The following is a 21,835-nucleotide window of genomic DNA, read 5'->3' on the forward strand; positions in this document are numbered from 1 at the left end:
ATAAATTGGTTTCTTATTACAGATTCTTGATTGGTGACCCTAGTGTTAAGGATATGGGGCAGCTGGTCATTGGCATGAGAAACTCAAGTGTCTCCAAAAATTTGCAAAAAAAAAAAGGAAATTCTTGTGCCTCCTTAATATTTTGCTTGCCACCATAGCTGTTTTTTATGTCAATAAAATCGATCACTGTGGATTATTTGCTTTTACAGAAAGAAATTGGAATGTGACGCTACAATAGTGAAAAAAAAAAGCGCAGTTTGGGGAGTGGGAGGGATGCAACAATATTGGTAAAAATCCCGAGCGATGATGATGGAGGAAGTTTACACCGTCACTTAAAGAGTTACAGTAAATAAGCAATTAAAACTTGTCTTTTTCTCCTTTTCCAGGATGGGAGTCTGCGCTCGGCTGTGTAGAAAGCTGCATCACCAGTGTGACCGAGAGAATCCATTATTGGCTGAAGTCCACAAGCAAATGAAAAACTAATGAAAAGACTTCAGGAGCCAGTGAGGGAGCGGTGACCTTCCCAAAGCTTCGTAAAGGTCGTTAGAAAATAACATTCCTTCTTTTTTTTTCTTATACGGTCTGGAAGGCTAGAACAGGGCAGCCATGCCGGATCTCAGGTGTGTCGGTGACCAGGTCTCTCATCCACTCATCCCTGGCCAGAACTTCTGTATCCTGATAGTTTGGGGCATAAACCATGTTTTATCTGCAATGCAAAATGCAAAAGATATTGTAAAAGGCTAAAGTCTAGTGATTTGGAGGAAGCTGTCCGCATCTGTGCCATGTTTAGGGAATCTTGGGTATATTAGAAAGTAGCATGACCCTGGTATTGCGGATTTGGTGGTCCGACCCAAGCTTCGACCCATCCATTAACCATCCCTTACCCTCCTTTTCCATATCTCCAGCACCATCCATCAAAAAAGGATCTATAATAGTAATCTTTAAGAATTTGAACAATAGAGTAAACTTGGTAATGTCCTAGAAGCTAGAAAACCTTTGGTGATTGCCAAAAACTGACCGAATACATCAAAATTACTCCCAGCCATGACCCCCATTCTCGGACGCACCTTAACCCCAAAGGTTCCCTTTACATTAACCGACTCACAAGGACCCAAAATTCCCTTCTCGGGAGTCTCCAAAAATCACCAAACCAACTAAGCAATTTTTTTACAATTTGTTCCCCCTCCATACAATGTGCATCTGTAACCAGATATCACAATCCAAACTTTAGTAAAAAGATAATTTAAACCTGAAGAAGACAGTGTACTTACTGTGAAAATCCATGTTTGCATTCCTGGATAATCCTTTTTTTTTTCTAATTAAGCTTAATCTACGCTCCTTTATCCTGATTGTCAGCTCCTCAGTGTCCCTCCTCCCTGCTGCAGACATAACGCTCAGTACAAGCTGCCACTGTTCTTCCGTCTGAATAGGCGGAAACGGAATACACTTGGACTTTTATGCTCCGCCGCTCAAGCCCATGTCGATATAGGTTGTCATAGTACATAATACACCAGTCACCTCAGGTCTAAGAGATCTATGTCTGAAGGTATACAGTTTGCATTGAGCGATCTGTTGACAGAACTGCTTTTATACAGGCTGCCGGGTAGACTACCAGTTCTCTCAGCTGTTTCCGTCAGTCCGGTAGACTTTGGAGCAGCGCTGTCTTTATACGCCTCTTCACAATAGTCGGGCATAGATTCTGGATGTAAGCAGAAATCATTTGATTTAGTGCCAGAAATTAAAAAAAATATTGTAAATAAAGAATTGAAGCACGAAATATATTACGAATAAGAAGGTCTTTTAAATTTTGCAAAGATTATAGGAATATTATAGGATATATTGCGTTCTATATTCAAAGAACACGAGACAGACTAGGTATAATTAGTTTTATCCATAATGTTTTTTTAGACTGATCCAAAACTGAAAATTCTCCTTATTAGTCTTCCTGCTGAAGGAGCGATCAACTGATCGCCGCCGATCCAGGTTCCAAAACTCCTGTGCAGTTGGTAGTGTAGTGACCTCTACAGGGCCATTGTGGTATTACACCAGATGAATAACCATTCATGTTATACACATACAACCCTGGTCTATGGTTTATATGTGAGACCAATTCTTGGAAACCCTTGGTTAAAGTATCAGTCGAAATATAGTCAAATTCCAGTAAGAAAACGAATATTGATATAGGGTCTGTCCGGTGACAGCTTTCAGCTTTGGAGTTCCGAAACTTTCCTGAATGTTATTCATGTTTCATGGTGTGTGATGGGGGATCATAATCTTAATGAATCATATTTTAGGCGCCATGAATACTTAAATAATTTATTTAGAAGAAGCAGCCAAGCGGGGGCCAATAAAGCAGCGGCAATTGAAGTCTCTCCCGGTTTTCATGCCGCTACACAATGCACAATGTAATCTCCTCTGCACACGGTGCCCGGTCCTCGACCTTTGGTTCTTCAGGCGCTTAGAGAATAATCTTCGCTTTCAGTCCTATTTAAATTAAAACTTAAAGTACGGGAAACTATAGATGTCGCTGCTGGCATAGGAAAGTCCTACGGGTGGCTGCATTACATCTAGTTACTTATTTAGGGTCACCATTAAACTGCCCTAGGCATATAACTTACAGTAGCAAGCGCAGACCTACAATTAAAATTTTATCTGGGAAAAAAAGTTTATATTTTGAAAAAAAAAAATACTTCTGTCAAAGTATAATTCAACATTCCGGTTGCCGATTGTCACAATTGCCCCATAAATGATCAGATTTCCCTTTTTTTAAGATGACAACTTTGTTTTAGTAAATATTTGTAATACCCGTGAAATAATCACTTTTTTAAAAAAAAATAAAAAATTGTGAATTGTGCCGTTCCTCTGTTATTCCTCATGGAAGTGCATGAATACATTGAGAGCTAGATTAAATGATTCCCCTTTTTCATTTCTACACCGACACTGACACCACCAAATTAACAAAGAGAATAAAGTTAGCACTCTGCTTCGACTTTATTCCAGGAGGAGTAACAGAGGAAAGGTTCGAAGCAGAGTTCTAACAAAAGATGCCCAGGCTAATTTTAATTGATAGAAAATGTAATTTATTAAAAATATTAAATCATGAAATGTGATCCAAAAGACACACACACAAAAAAAAATCAAAACCTGCAAACCATACCCATATGACCCATGATGGGAGGTAAGCAAAAACACTAAGATAGTGTGGAGAAGAATATATATATATTTATTAAAGTCAATATATGATAACAGTGCAATGATAAAATCACAAAAATGGGGTAAGGACTGGCAATATAGACCATATGGACCAACATACCAATAGTACACACAAATCAGGAAAGTAATGACCCAGTGTAATCCCTCAATAAATATAGTCCAGGGACTAAATACATAAACGAGGTGCAGCAGTTGCAGACATGCAACTATTAGAAGTGTAAATGGAGCGCCCCCAGACACAGGGCAACTGGTTACTCAGTACTGGTCCTTTCTGTATCGGTTCTGGGGATGTCACGGTGGCTGGACCCAGTCCGTGACCCTGCTAAGGGGCGTCCAATAAAAGGGATGTTGGTAGTTTGTCAAGGTTTCGTGACGCCACCTGTGGTATTCGGTCAGGGCGACCGACGCTGCTTGGGGTCCGCTGGGGTGATGTGATGGCAGCTGGATGGTATACCTTCCCACAGGTGAAGTATGTCCCCAGGGCTTCCCGATAATGTAGATGGTGATGGTGTGAGGTGCCGTCAATAACGAGGACACAAGGTTGCAGTCTCTTTACCTCTTTACTGGTGACTTCAGGATCCACAATCCAGAGCACGGTTAACAGGGCTATCTGAGACCGGCCAGTCCGATGGCACATCCAGAGTTCCCTTCGCAGATGGAAATCGTTGCCTACCACTAGCACCTGTGTGTTGTAGTGCTACCCTGCTGAGCATTCAGAATAGTCCTCACAACTTCTATTCTCGTTCGTTCGTTGTTTCTAATTCGTTCCAGATCTTTCTAGTTCTCCGTCCCCCAGGTATGTTATGGTTAGGGCGCACCCGTTTGACGGGTAGGCTCGGAGCTCTTCTGGGACCCTAGAGACGCCCCTCTCCATGCGTTGCCCCCTATGTCTGCTTAGGTGATGTAAGGTAGACAGCCAACCTATAATTAACTGTCCTAAGGAGTTTGAAGTAAGGCATAGTCAGTTACTCCCGCGGTGTTCCGGCCACCGGCTACGCGCCTCAGTAGGATGTTGCCGTTCTCCGGGCACGACTCCTACTGGCTCTCCTTTGTGCTTGATCTTGTTTCTCACTGTTCCACAATATCCTTCGCTTCGTGTCTCTTTCTTAGGATACCGCCGCGGGGTGTGCAGGCACGGTTCCGTAACATTCTGTTCTAGTCGCTGGGTACCTGCCAGGTTCCCACGCCTGACAGGGACCCCCCTGAATCTTCTCCCTGACTAATTTCCTTTCCAACCCCTAGTTTTACCAGTGTGAGGAGTGGCCCAATAAATAAAGCCTTTTTCTCCCCCTAGTGGCCGGAATGTGAAGTGTAATGTGTTCTGGTGATACCTGGTCAGAAGAACTCCTTTAGTGCCATCAGACGTACCATCACTCCCCTTAGCGGCAGAGCGTCATACTGCAACAACCAGGTCTCTGGGGCGCTGCATAAACACTGGACTGGATAAAGAAAGTGGCTGCAGTGTATAGTGCCTGTGTAAAAAAAACAGCCAACAATATTGGTTCTAATTCAGAGAAAGTGCTAGAGGTACAAATGGAAGGGCCATAATAGTAAAAATGCAGTTGGTTTTACATGATGTGATGCGGTGGTCATGGGCATGTCAGGAGTTCCCCACCTCGACGCGCGTTTTGAATACACTTCTTCAGGGTGCGTACTGTTATTATATTGACTTTAATAAATATATATTCTTCTCCACACTATCTTAGTGTTTTTTTCTTACCTCCCATAATGGGTCATATGGGTTTGGATTGCTTTGTTTGATTTTGTAATTTATTAAAAATGTCTGGGCAGCCCACGGTAAAGCTCCAAAAATGTATCCACACAGATAAATCGTTTTATACAGGTAAAATGTTATAATGAGATAAATCTCTTGGAGACTCAAGAGTTTAATGGGCCATTGCTAACATTCCTGGTGGTCTAGGAAGGCTAAAGGGTTTATGATATGTATTTAGCATATTTAGGGTCTGGGTCAGAGAAGATAGTCTATGAAAAAGATGGGGTTACTGTTACCGTGATTGATGGCTTGTATTAGAGAATGAGTCTGTAGTCCTGGTGGTCTAGAGAAGTGAAAGAATTATTGTCAACATCCCTGGTGGTCTAAGGCAGAGATGAGGTCCATTTCTGCAATTTTTGGAGTCTAGAGGAGTAAATAAGTGTTTGCATCCCTGGTGGTCTGGGGCAGAGGACAAGTTTCTGCTTCCTTTCCTGGTGGTATAGTGCTTTGAGTGGGCAATGATCTTTATCCCATGGTGTAAAGCAGTGGTGGGGAATTTGCTACATTCCCTGGTGGTATACTGCTATTGAATAAACTATGATTTGTTTCCCAGGTTGTCTAAGGCAGAGAATAGATCTTTGCCATGTTCCCTGGTGGCTTAATGCATTGAAGAGGCTATGATTTCCATCACTGGTGCTCTAATGTTGAGAAGGGGGTTTTCGCTATGTTTCCTGGTGGTCTTGTACATGAAAGAAACAACAATCTGTATCTTAGGTTGTCTAGGGCAGAAAAATGGTTTCATTGAACTTTCCCTGGTGGTATAGACCATTGAAGAGGTTGAATATGCATCCCTGGTGGTCTAGGGTATTCAAGAGGCTATGATTTCAGTCTCTTGTGGTCTGAAACAGAGAAGAGGTAATTGCAACAGTCCCTAGTGGTATAATGCATTGAACAGGTTGAATCTCTGTCCCTGCTGGTCTAGGGTAGAAAACTATAATAATAATAATAATAATAATTTTTTATTTATATAGCGCCAACATATTCCACAGCACTTTATAATTAAGCGGGGACATGTACAGACAATAAATTCAATACAATTTAAGACAATTTAAACAGTGACATTAGGAGTGAGGTCCCTGCTCGCAAACTTACAATCTACAAGGAAATGGGGGGACACAATAGGTGAAAAGTGCTTGTTATTTCAGGTCTGGCAATTATAATAAATAGGGATTTTCATATAAAGCTGCATGATCCGGTCATCAGCCCATGTGTTTAAGTGCAATAGTCAAGTATCAAGTGCAGTTATCGTGTGTATGGAGGGTGTGGAGACAGATGAACAGTAGGGTGCAGATTCAGAATAATATTTGGAAGGAGGGAACAGGGCAAAGTTAGTTTACTGAGTAGTTGATGTGGTAGGCTTGTTTGAAGAGATGGGTTTTCAGAGCACACTTGAATAGGTCGGGGCTCGGTATCAGTCTGATCGTCTGGGGAAGTGCATTCCAGAGAGCTGGCGAAGCACGAGAGAAGTCTTGGAGACGGAGGTGCGAGGTTTGGATTACGGGGGATGTTAGTCTTAGGTCATCTGTAGAATAGAGGGCACATGTAGGGCGATAGACAGAGATGAGAGAGGAGATATAAGGCGGTGCAGAACAGTGGAGAGCTTTGTGGGTGAGAGAGATGAGTTTATACTGGACCCTGTAGCGAATGGGTAGCCAGTGTAATGACTATCACAAGATGGAGGCATCGGTGAAGCGGCTGGTCAGAAATATGACCCTGGCTGCCGCATTCAAGATGGATTGGAGAGGAGAAAGTCTGGTAAGAGGGAGACCGATTAGAAGAGAGTTGCAGTAGTCCAGACGGGAATGAATAAGAGCGACAGTAAGAGTCTTAGCAGTTTCAAAGGTGAGAAAAGGTCAGATTCTGGAGATGTTTTTAAGATGCAGGTGACAGGAGCGAGTGAGTGATCGGATATAGGGAGTAAAGGAAAGTTCGGTGTCGAATATGACCCCAAGACAGCGGGCATGCAGCTTGGGAGTTATGGTTGAACCCTCCAGGGTAATTTCGATGTTGGGTAGAGTGAGGTTAGTAGAAGGGAGAAACAAAAGAAGTTCAGTTTTGGAGAGATTTAGTTTCAGATAGAGGGAGGACATGATGTTAGAGACAGCAGACAGACAATCCTTGGTATTTTGAATTAGGGTAGGTGTGATGTCAGGGGAAGAAGTGTATAAAATTGGGTGTCGTCAGCATAGAGATGATACTAGAACCCAAATCTGCTGATTGTTTGTCCAATAGGGGCAGTGTATAGAGAGAAGAGGAGGGGGCCCAGGACTGAGCCCTGCGGAACCCCGATATTAAGGGGACGAGGAGAGGACGAGGAGCCGGCAAAAGATACAGTGAAGGAGCGGTCAGAGAGGTAGGAGGAGAACCAGGAGAGGGCTGTGTCCTTGAGGTCTATGGAGCGGAGCATAGTGAGAAGGAGCTGATGATCCACAGTGTCAAATGCGGCAGAGAGATCCAGGAGAATCAGCAGGGAGCAATGACCTTTAGATTTTAGCTGTTATTAGATCATTAGAGACTTTAGTGAGGGCAGTTTCAGTGGAGTGTAAAGAGCGGAAACCAGATTGTAAGGGGTCGAGAAGAGAGTTATTCGAGAAATAGCGGATTAGACGGGAGTGGACCAAGCGTTCCAGGAGTTTAGCGATGAAGGAAAGGTTAGAGACAGGTCTGTAGTTAGCAGTGCAGTTCTGGTCCAGGGATGGCTTTTTAAGTGAAGGGGTTATGATGGCATATTTAAATGAATAGGGAAAGATACCTGAAGAAAGAGAGAGGTTAAATATTTTAGTCAGGTGAGTGGTGGCCACTGGTGAGAGAGACTGCAGGAGATGTGAAGGATTGGGGTCACTGTTGCAGGTTGTAGGCCGAGCAGAAGCAAGGAGCTTGCAAACTTCTTCTTCTGAAACAGGCTCAAATATTTCTAGTGAGCTTGAGGTGCGGCAGGGAAGGGGATCCAGGCACTGAGGAGATTGGGCTGAGATATCCTGATGGATGTGGTTGATTTTTTCTAGGAAATAAGTGGCCAGATCCTCACCGCTGAGGTTGGTTATGGGGGTCTGTACTTTAGGTTTCAGAAGGGAGTTTAAGGTTTCAAAAAGTTGTTTTGGGTTGTTGGATAGTGAGGTGATGAGGGTGGTGAAGTACTATTGTTTGGCCAGATGAGGGGCAGAGTTATAGGTTTTGAGCATGAGCTTATAGTGGATGAAGTCTTCTGCTAAGAGAGATTTTCTCTACTGTCGCTCTGCACACCTTGAGCAGCGCTGAAGAAAGCATATTTGCATTGTGTGCCAGGGCTGCCGTTGTCTGTGTCTGGTCTTTCTGCGTGTAGAAGGTGCTGCTTCATCTAGGGCATTCTTCAGTGTATTATTGAAGTGTGACAATGCTAAGTCTGGACAGGAGAGGGAGGAGATGGGGGCTAAAGATGTGTGGAGATTGCCCATAAGCTGCTGGGTATTAATGGTACGTGTATTCCGATAAGTGTAGTAAGTGAGGGTATCCTGGGTGAGGAGACAATTCATGACAGAGAAGGAAAGAAGGTTGTGGTCCGAGAGCAGGAGAGGGGAGTTAGTAAAGTCGTGCAGCGAGCCTGGACAGGAGAAAACCAGGTCCAGAGTATTCCCGTCCTCATGCGTAGGAGAATTAGTAAACTGTGAGTGGCCGAATGAAGAAGTTATAGAAAAAAGATGAGAGGCAGATTGGGAGAGGGGATCATTGATGGGGATGTTAAAGTCTCCCATGATGAGGGTGGGGATGTCACAGGATAGAAAGTGAGTAAGCCAGGTGGCAAAGTGGTCTAGGAACTGGCGGGAGGAGCCTGGAGGGCAATAAACAACTGCCACTCACAAGGAGAAGGGGTAAAAGAGTCTGACGGCATGGACTTCAAAGGAAGGAAGTGTAAGTGAAGGAACCAGGGGGATGACCTGGAAAGCACATTGTGATGAAAGGAGCAAACCAACACCTCCACCCTGTCTGTTCTCAGGTCTGGCGGTATGTGAAAATTTCAGCCCACCAAACGAGAGAGCGGCAGCGGTGGTGGTGTCTGAATGCTGGATCCAGGTTTCTATAATAGCCAGAAGGTTAAGGGAATTAGAGAGGAAAACATTGTGAATGTAAGTTAGTTTGTTACACACAGACCGTGCATTCCAGGGAGCACATTGGAAAGCAATAGGAGAAGGCATGCACTGAATGTTAATAAGATTAGCAGGGTTTCTATATGCAGCTGGAGGAGAGTAATGTATGCTGGTGGAGGGAGGCCCAGGGTTGGGGAGATGTCGCCTGCAACTAGTAAAAGGAGAATAAACAGAAAGAGCAGGTGGTGGGATGATTTGTATGAACGTTTTGAGTGCTGCATGGAGGTAGTGGATGGTTTGGAGTGGGTAAGAAATGTCAGTAAAGCCTCAAAGTTATACATGGGAGAGGGGAGAAGGGAGGGGTTGGATATGGAGAGAGTGCACAGAATGCGGGCGGGCGAGTTGTGAGAAAGCAGAAGTAAAAACAAATAAGAAGCAGATTGATATGATCAATGCATAATGTAGTATGACTGACCAAGAAGCATGTTTGTATGAAAAACTTATGCACCTTACCGGTCTCCTGCCCTGTCCGTCTGCCATTGTATAACTGCCAAGCACTTTATCCTGTTGCACTTAATATCTGTTGCACGCGTGTCCCTGCACGCGTGCTATCCCAAGCCAGAGCTGAATATATATGAAATGAAATGTCTGCTAGCATCAGGCACCAAATGGCCACAATCAGTAATTAACCAATTAGCACAAGGCCAGAGCAGGCATTACTATGCAGGGTAAACAACCATTGCTGAACAAGGCCATAAAACAGTGGAAAAAAATAGCTTTGAACACTTTAAAGCAGAAACCAAAAAGAAGAAAAAAAAACACCACAGGAGTGATGGATTATATACCATGAAAAATCTTGCTAGATATGATTCTGTTCACACTTGTCAGTCAGCACACAAACGGATGATGGATTAACTACCATGAAGAAATCTTGCTAGATATCACTATAACACTGTTCAGCTTCCTAATTTCTCATTTCAGAAGACTGTGCAGCTTCAAGTAAATGGCTGCACAGTTCTCCCTATGAATACTCAGAGTTTTTAAGTTGGGCAGTCATGCTGACTGTAACATCGGCGTCCCTGCATGACTCCTCTTCCTTCGCCGACATACTCACTACCACAGCCACTCTCTTCCCTCCCGCGGCTTCCTTCTCCCAGGGCCTGCGCACGTCACGCAGGTCTCCTGGCAGCGTGTTTAGTTAGTCTTCAAGCTGCTAAGTCCGTTGTCAGGTCCATGTTCCTGCACCCGTCCAGTTACTCTGAACTTAAAACTGTTCCTAAGTCCATCCTGTCTCAACCTTAACTTGTTCCTAGGTCCTATCTGAATCTGATCATGAGTCCTGTTCCCATCCTGCCTGGACCTGCACCTGCATCCTTGTCAAGTGTTGCAGAATCAGCGCTGTCTGAACCAGCACCAGTGTCCATCTTGTCTAGTGTTCCAGAATCCGCACTGTCTGAACCAGCACCAGTGTCCGTCCTGTCTAGTGTTCCAGAATCCGCACTGTCTGAACCAGCACCAGTGTCCGTCCTGTCTAGTGTTTCAGAATCTGCACTGTCTGAACCAGCACCAGTGTCCGTCCTGTCTAGTGTTCCAGAATCCGCACTGTCTGAACCAGCACCAGTGTCCGTCCTGTCTAGTATTCCAGAATTTGCAATGTCTGAACCGGCACTTGGGTCCAACCTGTCTGATGTTCCAGGTCCTGGCTCGTTCAAACCAAGAGTCTGTTCCGTCTGAACATCCTGTTCTGTCTGAACATGATTTGGTACTGTCTGAACTGGCTCTGATATCCATTGTACCCATGATTCCGTATCCTGTCCTGCCAGTGACTCCGAGTCCATATCTGTATTCTGCCGCAGTACAGAAGACTGCCCTGGAGTGGGACCTGGCGGCTCCCTGCAGCTCAAGCCTAACTCCACCATAAGGAGCTCTAGTAAAAACTAGGGTTGAGCGACCTTGACTTTTTTAGGGTCGAGTCAGGTTTCGCGAAACCCGACTATCTCTAAAGTCGAGTCGAATGAAATCGGCCGATTATGGCGAAAAGTCGGGGATCGACCAAAACACGAAACCCAATGCAAAGTCAATGGGATTTTTTTTTTTTTTTCTCTCTCTCTCTCTCTCTCTCCTCCGTCCCTGAACAGAGAAGCTGGTGTTACACATTTCAAATCGCTACAGCGCACAAGCGACAAGATGACGATAGGCGTCCACGCCCCTAAGACCTATGTCATCACTCTGCCCACGCTCCTTCATTGGCTGAAAAAATCACGCCAAGCGCATCATACGAAACGCGACTTTGGCGCGAAAGTCGCGTACCGCATGGCCGACCCCACACAGGGGTCGGGTTTCATGAAACCCGACTTTGCCAAAAGTCGGCGACTTTTGAAAATGAACGATCCGTTTCGCTCAACCCTAGTAAAAACCATGTAGTCACTTAGTCACGCCCCTCCAGGGTAAGGTCGGCCCGCGGTACAGTGTGTCCACGATCCTCCAGCGTGACACTGACTAATGAAAAAGTGTTATATCGAGCCTAAGAAATGTAAAAAACCCACAAACACACAACTTAATAACATAATCTGTAGGTACGCAAGCCTTTTCAATATAAATGCACTTGGAAATGACAATATGGTCGCCTATTCAGCTTTCACCAGACAGAAGCTATTTTCAGAAATTTCATCGGAAGCCGTCATAATGAAGAAATGATATTGTTTTAATAATAAAGAGATCATATTGGTTTGGCAGGAATACGACATAAATACTCTGAAGATATCAGCATCATTGTCTGCCGGTAGAAGTGCTGAGTCTTAGGTAAAATTATCCCTCGGGGAGAACAGCGGAATGGTTGTGTGATAGGGAAACATTATAGGTCAGCGGATAACGAGAACATCACCAATACCTCATCTTCTGGTATCCGGAATCTATGTCAGTGGGCAATGTGTGTTTTAGTGCAATATTTCATTATCTTTTGCTTTTGATTAGTCCTTTTTCCTGTCAGAGTTCCTCTTTGCTATTTTCCCTCCCTCTACAACCTTTGTAGAAACTTTTAATTCTTATCTGTTCTGAAAACCAACTATTATCTGATAGCTCCTCTTTTGAATAGCCTAACGTGATGTCATTGTTGCGGTGTGCACAGTCGCGAATGCCGGATGGTAAGAAGTATTATGGATTATTAGAAAGTAGTGGGTCTTCTGCGCTGCTGATACAGTATATATCTAATCAAGGAGTAGTAACAGGGTGGTTTATTCTCTAGGTGTTTCGAATTAATCCAGCTTCTTCAGGAGAACCACAAAAATGGTAAGAAGTGGTTCTCATTCAAGATGAGTGGATCAGCAAAATTAAAATTTGCCTGTTAGGTTTTTCCTGGGAATTTCAGTTTGTAGAGAAGTTATTCTCTGCCAGTGTAATGTCCTTTATTATGCTCCTCACCATCGTCACCCATCTTGTTCTTGTCAATCGCGCAGAAATCTCTGGACAGGACTTCTGGATGTGATGATGTTCAAGAGGGTTCATGATGTCTTGACTTCACGACTTGTGTCTTGATCTTGTGCACATATACAGAACTGCCCCGAGCCGCATCAAAGCTGAAAGTCCTGGTTCACTAAGAGCGGCCATGAGAGACCTCGGAATTTCTTAGAGAGGCCATGAGAGGCCTTGGAATGTCTTAGAGAGGCCATGAGAGACCTCAAAATTTCTTAGAGATCCCATGGAAGGCCTAGGAATTTTGGCGACAGATTTGGGGATCAAAAGATGCAACAGGTGACAGTGTGGAGTGGGACGGCCATAGAGGTGACCGGTAAGGTGAGTATAAGTTTTTTGTTGTTTTATTTAATCTTTTAATTGCCTTTTATAGTTCATAAAAAATGGCAGCCAGTGGTCGACATTTTGCTGATTCCTCGCGGAAGCAAATTGCTGAAAATCACCTTTTTGATGAATACAGATTTTTGTCAAATTCAACTAGAATTTAATTCCACCTGAACTTATTCTCTCATCTCCAGTTCTCCAGTTTCCTGTTAAGTAGCCATAGATTACTGATGTCTCTACTGGATTAGGTACTACGAATATATTTGCACAAAATGTAGTTCTTTTGCCACACAGGAATATATCCGCAATATATGTGGCACATTGTTGTTATCGGATGTAGGAGGCAGTTATAGATTGGGATACAGGAACTTGACCTTATGCTTCGAGGCATCTACTTAAGAAAAGCTCCATTCCTGACTTTTTTGACCTCATCAGCACAGAGTATGGATCTGTTTGACTATGTGATATGTAATGTAATCTGCTTCATTGAACCTCTGATTTGGTAACCTACAATTTCACAAAAGCAAATGGAGATTTCAGAAAACACTGCCTGGTAACAAACACTAAACAAATAGTTATCTTCCATTTAAATGACCACAAATTTCACATTTCTAACCTGGCATCTTACTCACAGGGTTATTCCCATCTCGGCTGTTCGTCGAGCGCAGACCACAAGAAGTGAAGTTTTATGAAAGGTATGAGAAAACTGCAACTCCTTTGTATTTGCTTGTTCCAGTAGCCCCAGCTCCTGTCATCGGCGCTTGGAAACTGTTATTCCTATACTAGGCATATTTTTTGCTTTGTGCTGATGAGTTTTAAAAAATCTGCAACTGTTTTGTCCATTAACTTTCACTTAGCTAACATCTCACGGGGTCTTAGAAGATAACTTAAGAGAGTGTAGCCATTCAAATAGAATCTTATTTTATAAGATCCTTTATGGAGGAAAGCTACGCCGTCATGTCTCATGAGCCGTTATTAACACATTTCCTCAGAACTGCAAGTTAATCTACTGAAAAATAATTTAAATGGTCACTGTCAGTTCAACAAACTTTACATTAATCAGTAGCACAAGTGAATATAAGAAACTCTATAATAAATCTTATCAGAGAATTCTGCTTTTTTCCTTACTTATAAATCACTTCTCCTCTCCCCCTCCACCAAAACTACTGAGTACGTCATTCGCTCTAAAAAAAGAGCGAAGATAAAATAAGGTAGAGTACCTGCTCACTGAGGGATCACATTACAGCTACCTATTGAAGAGTATGAAGAGAGTAGAAGCTGAGTGAGATTGGTAGAGAGATGTCTAGTAAGTGTTTTATCTCAGCCCAATGCTGAATTCACAGCTACGCCGCTCAGTACTGATCTATGATGTTCTACATCCTGCTGCTTCATATCATTTGGTATAGAAAGCAGGAAGGCCTCACATCGATATGCACTGCTATAGGATGCCTTCCATGTCGTTGTGTGTGTTATAGAGAGACAGGAGAGCAGGAATGTCTCATGACTGTGTGTGCTTCCTATGGGAGACATCATAGCACCTAGTTTCCATCCACCAGCTCAGAGAGAGCTGAAAATTAGAGCTAGAACCTGCAGAGAAGAAAACTGGTGAAAAATGCAGAATATAAGTCATTCAATAGTGTTATTCCACTTGTGCACACACACGACAGCTTTTTCTGAAAAGGCACCTGAAATGACTTGGTCACATTAGGTCCCAATCACTATCTTACAGCTTTCCTGACTTGTCTGTCTTCGTAAATACCGTACTTACGTTTTCTATGAAGTAACAATTTTCAAACATGTTTACTTGAATTTTGTTTTGAGCTAGAAAACCAACAAAAGATGGACACAAGAGCTAAAATAAACAATTTTATTAAAGACAAAAATCTAAAAGAGTATATAAATACAACAATACAGACACAGTAAAACAGATGCATTGAAAAAAGAAAGGCAACACTAGTGCCACGCACAAGCACAATAATCAAGTAAGCCGTACAAGGGATACATATATATATATATAGTAATAAATACCTATGAATGATCCAAATGGGTGAGCTGGTTACTACGCATGCAATCAGATCATATTGAATAATTATGCCAATAAATAATAGGGCATAGGAGCAGCCACACCAACAATAAAGGGCTCCAAGGCGTCATACATCTATGAGGAGGTTCAAAGTGTGGACATACAATCAAAAGGTTTAATACAATCCTAGTACCATGAGGAACCCCATACAGCCTATTAACAACAGTATATGTTCCAATATTTCCCGGGACGTCCCATATATATATATATATATATATATATATATATATATATATATATATATAGTGGGTAAGGCCAGAATTATTCCTCCATGGTAGCAAAGAATAGAGGTGGAAAATAAGAAATAGAACTAAAAGCAATGAACAAACCTGCTGCTTGTGCGTGGAAAGAGGGGACCCGACGCGCGTTTCGCACACGTTGCTTCCTCGGGGGGCGCTTCTGTTTTGAGCTATTCCTCTGATATTCCTCCTGAAAATATAAAAGAAAGGAAAAAAGCAACAGCTAGATTTTACCATTCTTCCTGTATAATGGTTGTGTCCATAAAGAGTATGACAATAGCAGATCAGTGCTCACAATATCAGTGTGTCGGGACACACCCCGCAGACCAAAGGAATAGCGATGGAAATGTATTTAACACTAGATGGTGGCCCGATTCTAATGCATCGGGTATTCTAGAATATGTATGTATGTATATATAGCAGCCACATAGCATATAGCAGAGGCCACGTAACATAGACAGCCACATAGTATATAGCACAGCCATGTAGTATATAGGAGCCACATAGTATATAACACAGCCACGTAGCATATAACACAGCCCACGTAGTATATAACACTGCGCATGCAGTATATAACACAGCCCACGTAGTATATAACACTGCCCACGTAGTATATAACACTGCCCATGTAGTATATAACACTGTGCACGTAGTAAATTACACTGCCCGTATAGTATATAACACTGCCCACGTACTATATAACACAGCCCACACAGTATATAACACTGGCCACATAGTATATAGCACAGCCCACGTAGTATATAGCACAGCCCATGTAGTATATAGGAGTCACGTAGTATATAACACAGCCACGTAGTATATAACACAGCCCACGTAGTATATAACACTGCCCACGTAGTATATAACACTGCCCACGTAGTATATAACACTGCGCATGCAGTATATAACACAGCCCACGTAGTATATAACACTGCCCACGTAGTATATAACACAGCCCACGTACTATAGTACTGTATAACACTGCGCACGTAGTAAATAACACTGCCCATATAGTATATAACACAGCCCACGCAGTATATAACACTGGCCACATAGTATATAGCACAGCCCACGTAGTATATAGCACAGCCCATGTAGTATATAACACAGCCCACATAGTATATAACACTGCCCACGTAGTATATAGCATATCCCACGTAGTATATAACACTGCCCACATAGTATATAACACTGCCCACTTAGTATATAACGCTGCCCACGTAGTATATAACACAGCCCACGCAGTATATAACACTGGCCATATAGTATATAGCACAGCCCACGTAGTATATAACACTGCCCACGCCGTATATAACACTGTGCACATAGTATATAATACTGCCCATGTAGTATATAACACTGCCCACGTAGTATATAACACTGCGCACGTAGTATATAACACTGCGCACATAGTATATAGCACTGCCCACGTAGTATATAACACTGCCCACGTAGTATATAACACTGCCCACGTAGTATATAACACTGCCCACGTAGTATATATTTCACTGCCACATAGTATATAACACTGCCCACTTGGGTGTCCCAATATGGAGGCCGTGAACTTCTGCCACTTGGAATTCCGGGATCCGGACACATCCGGACACGTCTTCATATCCTGTTCCATACAGGATATGAAGACATTACAAGCTAAGTATATATATAGATCAGTATTGTAGTACTTGGTCACAGTATTTGTTCCTTGTATATGGTATTATTCAGTCACTATGTGGTGGTAATATGTGGCCTCGTCATGGTGTGGTGGTATTTGTCTCTTGTATGTGGTATTATTTGGCCACTATGTGGTGGCAATATGTGGTCCGGCCATGCTGTGATGGTATTTCTACCATTTATGTGGTATTCTTGGTCATTTTAAAAAATGTTTGTGACACATTCCCTTAAAAAAATATATATACTGTATATACCTAAAAAGAGTATTGAGTATTTTAAGAAATGATTAATAGGTTATAGTAGAGAAAGGCCCACCCTGTCGTAGTTGCAGCTTAAAAAACCTTTTGGCTAAAACAAAAGCTAATGGCTATTTATGTGATATGGTGTTTGATGGGAACTGTTAATGTGTGATTGGTGTGGATCTGGTGCAGAAGTTTTTCCAAGAGTGGGTTGTGAGACTGTGGAAGGTTCAAGGGGTGGAGGAGGAGTTGGGGTGGATTCTGGATGGGGTCTCTAGGGTGTCCAAAAATTATGCCAGTGTGGGACCCTGAAATTCCTGGTGGCTGCCCTTTATGGGTAAATTAGATACTAGATTTCTTTCACGGCTGTCCAGTCACATACACTATCTGTTTATTATGTGTATTAAGTGCGTTATGGCTTTCCCTCCCTATCTCTATTGCTAAGTTGTGAGCTGTGATGTTCTCAGACTATACATAATTCACTGCAAAATGGCTGCTGATTTTTTTGCCTCTGCTTTTATACAGGCTAAGATAGCCCTCCTGTTTGGTTGAGCTACACCATGTGATGCAATAACTGCCAAGCAGTATGGGGAAGCACTCACGGCCGCTCCTAAGGTCATGTGAGCCTTGTGTTGCTCATGCAATATTCTGCTGAAAAATGTTAGTGAGCAATTAACACAAATTGAATTGCAAATTTGTCAAATTCCCCGGGTCTTGCATATTTCCTAAAATCTCTAGAGTTTATCATTCACCTGCATGGATAGCAAAGACTTATTCAATTAATTCATTAATTTAGTTAATGATAAACTTACCTGGAGCAGCCAGTGCCAGGCAGCAGCTGCCAAGGCAAACAGGATCATGGGGTGCATTAAAAGAGGTCTGGATACACATGATGAGAGCATTATACTGCCTCTGTACAAATCCCTAGTTAGACCGCACATGGAGTACTTTGTCCAGTTTTGGGCACCGGTGCTCAGGAAGGATATAATGGAACTAGAGAGAGTACAAAGGAGGGCAACAAAATTAATAAAGGGGATGGGAGAACTACAATACCCAGATAGATTCGCGAAATTAGGATTATTTAGTGTAGAAAAAAGACGACTGAGGGGCGATCTAATAACCATGTACAGGTCCTTCTCAAAAAATTAGCATATAGTGTTAAATTTCATTATTTACCATAATGTAATGATTACAATTAAACTTTCATATATTATAGATTCATTATCCACCAACTGAAATTTGTCAGGTCTTTTATTGTTTTAATACTGATGATTTTGGCATACAACTCCTGATAACCCAAAAAACCTGTCTCAATAAATTAGCATATTTCACCCATCCAATCAAATAAAAGTGTTTTTTAACAACAAACAAAAAAACCATCAAATAATAATGTTCAGTTATGCACTCAATACGTGGTCGGGAATCCTTTGGCAGAAATGACTGCTTCAATGCGGCGTGGCATGGAGGCAATCAGCCTGTGACACTGCTGAGATGTTATGGAGGCCCAGGATGCTTCAATAGCGGCCTTAAGCTCATCCAGAGTGTTGGGTCTTGCGTCTCTCAACTTTCTCTTCACAATATCCCACAGATTCTCTATGGGGTTCAGGTCAGGAGAGTTGGCAGGCCAATTGAGCACAGTAATACCATGGTCAGTAAACCATTTACCAGTGGTTTTGGCACTGTGAGCAGGTGCCAGGTCGTGCTGAAAAATGAAATCTTCATCTCCATAAAGCATTTCAGCCGATGGAAGCATGACGTGCTCCAAAATCTCCTGATAGCTAGCTGCATTGACCCTGCCCTTGATGAAACACAGTGGACCAACACCAGCAGCTGACATGGCACCCCACACCATCACTGACTGTGGGTACTTGACACTGGACTTCAGGCATTGTGGCATTTCCTTCTCCCCAGTCTTCCTCCAGACTCTGGCACCTTGATTTCCGAATGACATGCAAAATTTGCTTTCATCAGAAAAAAGTACTTGGGACCACTTAGCAACAGTCCAGTGCTGCTTCTCTGTAGCCCAGGTCAGGCGCCTCTGCCGCTGTTTATGGTTCAAAAGTGGCTTTACCTGGGGAATGCGGCACCTGTAGCCCATTTCCTGCACACGCCTGTGCACGGTGGCTCTGGATGTTTCCACACCAGACTCAGTCCACTGCTTCCTCAGGTTCCCCAAGGTCTGGAATCGGTCCTTCTCCACAATCTTCCTCAGGGTCCGGTCTCCTCTTCTCGTTGTACAGCGTTTTCTGCCACATTGTTTCCTTCCAACAGACTTACCATTGAGGTGCCTTGATACAGCACTCTGGGAACAGCCTATTTGTTGAGAAATTTCTTTCTGGGTCTTACCCTCTTGCTTGAGGGTGTCAATGATGGCCTTCTTGACATCTGTCAGGTCGCTTGTCTTACCCATGATGGGGGTTTTGAGTAATGAACCAGGCAGGGAGTTTATAAAAGCCTCAGGTATCTTTTGCATGTGTTTAGAGTTAATTAGTTGATTCAGAAGATTAGGGTAATAGGTCGTTTAGAGAACCTTTTCTTGATATGCTAATTTATTGAGACAGGTTTTTTGGGTTATCAGGAGTTGTATGCCAAAATCATCAGTATTAAAACAATAAAAGACCTGACAAATTTCAGTTGGTGGATAATGAATCTATAATATATGAAAGTTTAATTGTAATCATTACATTATGGTAAATAATGAAATTTAACACTATATGCTAATTTTTTGAGAAGGACCTGTATAAGTATATAAGGGGACAATACAAATATCTCGCTGAGGATCTGTTTATAGCAAGGAAGGTGACGGGCACAAGGGGGCATTCTTTGCGTCTGGAGGAGAGAAGGTTTTTCCACCAACATAGAAGAGGATTCTTTACCGTTAGGGCAGTGAGAATCTGGAATTGCTTGCCTGAGGAGGTGGTGATGGCGAACTCAGTCGAGGGGTTCAAGAGAGGCCTGGATGTCTTCCTGGAGCAGAACAATATTGTATCATACAATTATTAGGTTCTGTAGAAGGACGTAGATCTGGGGATTTATTATGATGGAATATAGGCTGAACTGGATGGACAAATGTCTTTTTTCGGCCTTACTATGTTACTATGTTACTATGTTCCTTTATCTCCTAATTTCCCACAAAGAGGAAATAATCTTCATCTGGGTCACCTTTAAGAAATAAGGTCACTACATCTTTACCATCTTATTTGCTCCAGTGATATAAATGTTAGCAGTACTTATACTACAGCACAACAACTTTGGCTCATATCAGAGCATGATCCATACATCAAAACAGTCATTTCTAATTAGCCACAAATGACCTATAGTAGGTCCTCTTCGTAAAACAGCTTCTTGGCTCACGGCTGACTCAAGACAAAGGCTGTATTTAGATAGGGCGACCATAGCTGTCTATCAATCGGTTATCTATCAGTTGGTTGGCGATCGTTTAACAGCCTATACAATCATTCTGTGTGCATAGAGCATCATGTTTTCGGCAGCGCCTGTCCTTTTGGACACCTGTTCTGCAGAGAGTGATGATTTTTAAGCAAACTTAATTATTTAACCGAATGAACTAGTATTTTTATCGTTTGTTGAGTGATTGCCGACTTTTGTGTATTGTGTGAGATCTAATTTTCTTGGACCATGGGGCAGGAAGAAGCCAATGGAGACCTGCCTCCGACTAGTTATATGAGATCCATAGTCTCTGCATTGGCTTTTCAAAGTTTATATTTTCTAAGACACTGCACCATTTTGGCTACATTAACGCTCTCGACATCTAATTTGATGCTGCTCATGTTTTTGGAAGCCATGAATCTATTGTCAGGTTCCCTTTACAGCAATGGATACAATATAGTAGAATAAGGAAACTAAAGCATGTTTCTTACACCACAAACAGAACGATTATACAATGAAAAATGATTGTTCAATGCGGAAAACAGAAACTTCAAAAAAGGAACTAAATAAAAGGTCAAAGTTACCATCACTCATCCATGTACAAATAATTGGAATGGCACATTTAACGTGGCAAGTAATCAGACATTGCAAGGTTAATGCACCGACTCCAAAGCAACAAATCACAAGACGGATGAAAGAAGCTTTTTCACAAAAACTTGATTTAAATAGCAAGGAAACAATCTATCTTGCTGATGGAAGCAGAATAAATGCAGAATATACTGGACATGGAGTCCTCATGTGACCCAATAAAAATGGACAGAATTTAGACATTCCAGTAAAAGACGTGTTGTATTTTCTCAGTGTAGAAGGACTGTTACAATTCCAAGGTGACACGTGTGCTATTCTGGATCTAAAGCATATGATAGCTTTTGCCAAAGTAGATAAGCATTTATATTAATACAATACAGTACATAAACAGGTGAGACTAAGCACACATGGACATAATGACTGTATGCACATGTGACATAGACATCCAAAAAGCATCAAGAAACTACAGAACTGGAAATAAGAACAAAAGAGAAAGAAAACTGAGCTTTGTCTTACTACTTCTGAACAAATGGCAGAAGTTGGTGCAAGCTCAAACTCTACAATTAAACAGATACAGTAAGTTTGAACCCAGCTGCAGAACCAAGAGGTTCAACAAGAAAAATGAAAGGTAAACCACCTGTTTGTCTCTCTTATAAAGTAGTCATAATAAGTGTATATGAATCTACATTTTGGAAAGTCACAACTCAGCTCTTAGGAGTGGAAGTAAATGAATTGATAAAGATTGCAGAGGAAGAAATGAAATCCAGACATGACAACTAAAG

At 42.3% G+C, this 21,835-nt stretch overlaps 1 protein-coding gene across 3 annotated transcripts in view; it reads left to right on the forward strand.

Annotated features, from left to right (window-relative positions):
* LOC138661864 (leucine-rich repeat and fibronectin type III domain-containing protein 1-like protein) overlaps positions 1-21,835 on the forward strand; it is a 760,179-nt gene that overhangs the window by 369,786 nt on the left and 368,558 nt on the right. For 2 of the 3 annotated variants that reach the window (XR_011317976.1, XM_069746807.1), the window contains exon 2: positions 387-539. The gene's annotated coding sequence lies outside the window, so the exon portion shown is untranslated. Of the gene's footprint in view, positions 1-386; positions 540-21,835 lie in introns of those variants that run through there. The other variant, XM_069746806.1, reaches the window with a different exon arrangement.

Source organism: Ranitomeya imitator, chromosome 2 (genome assembly GCF_032444005.1).
Source record: "Ranitomeya imitator isolate aRanImi1 chromosome 2, aRanImi1.pri, whole genome shotgun sequence".
In the NCBI taxonomy this organism is placed as follows: domain Eukaryota; kingdom Metazoa; phylum Chordata; class Amphibia; order Anura; family Dendrobatidae; genus Ranitomeya; species Ranitomeya imitator.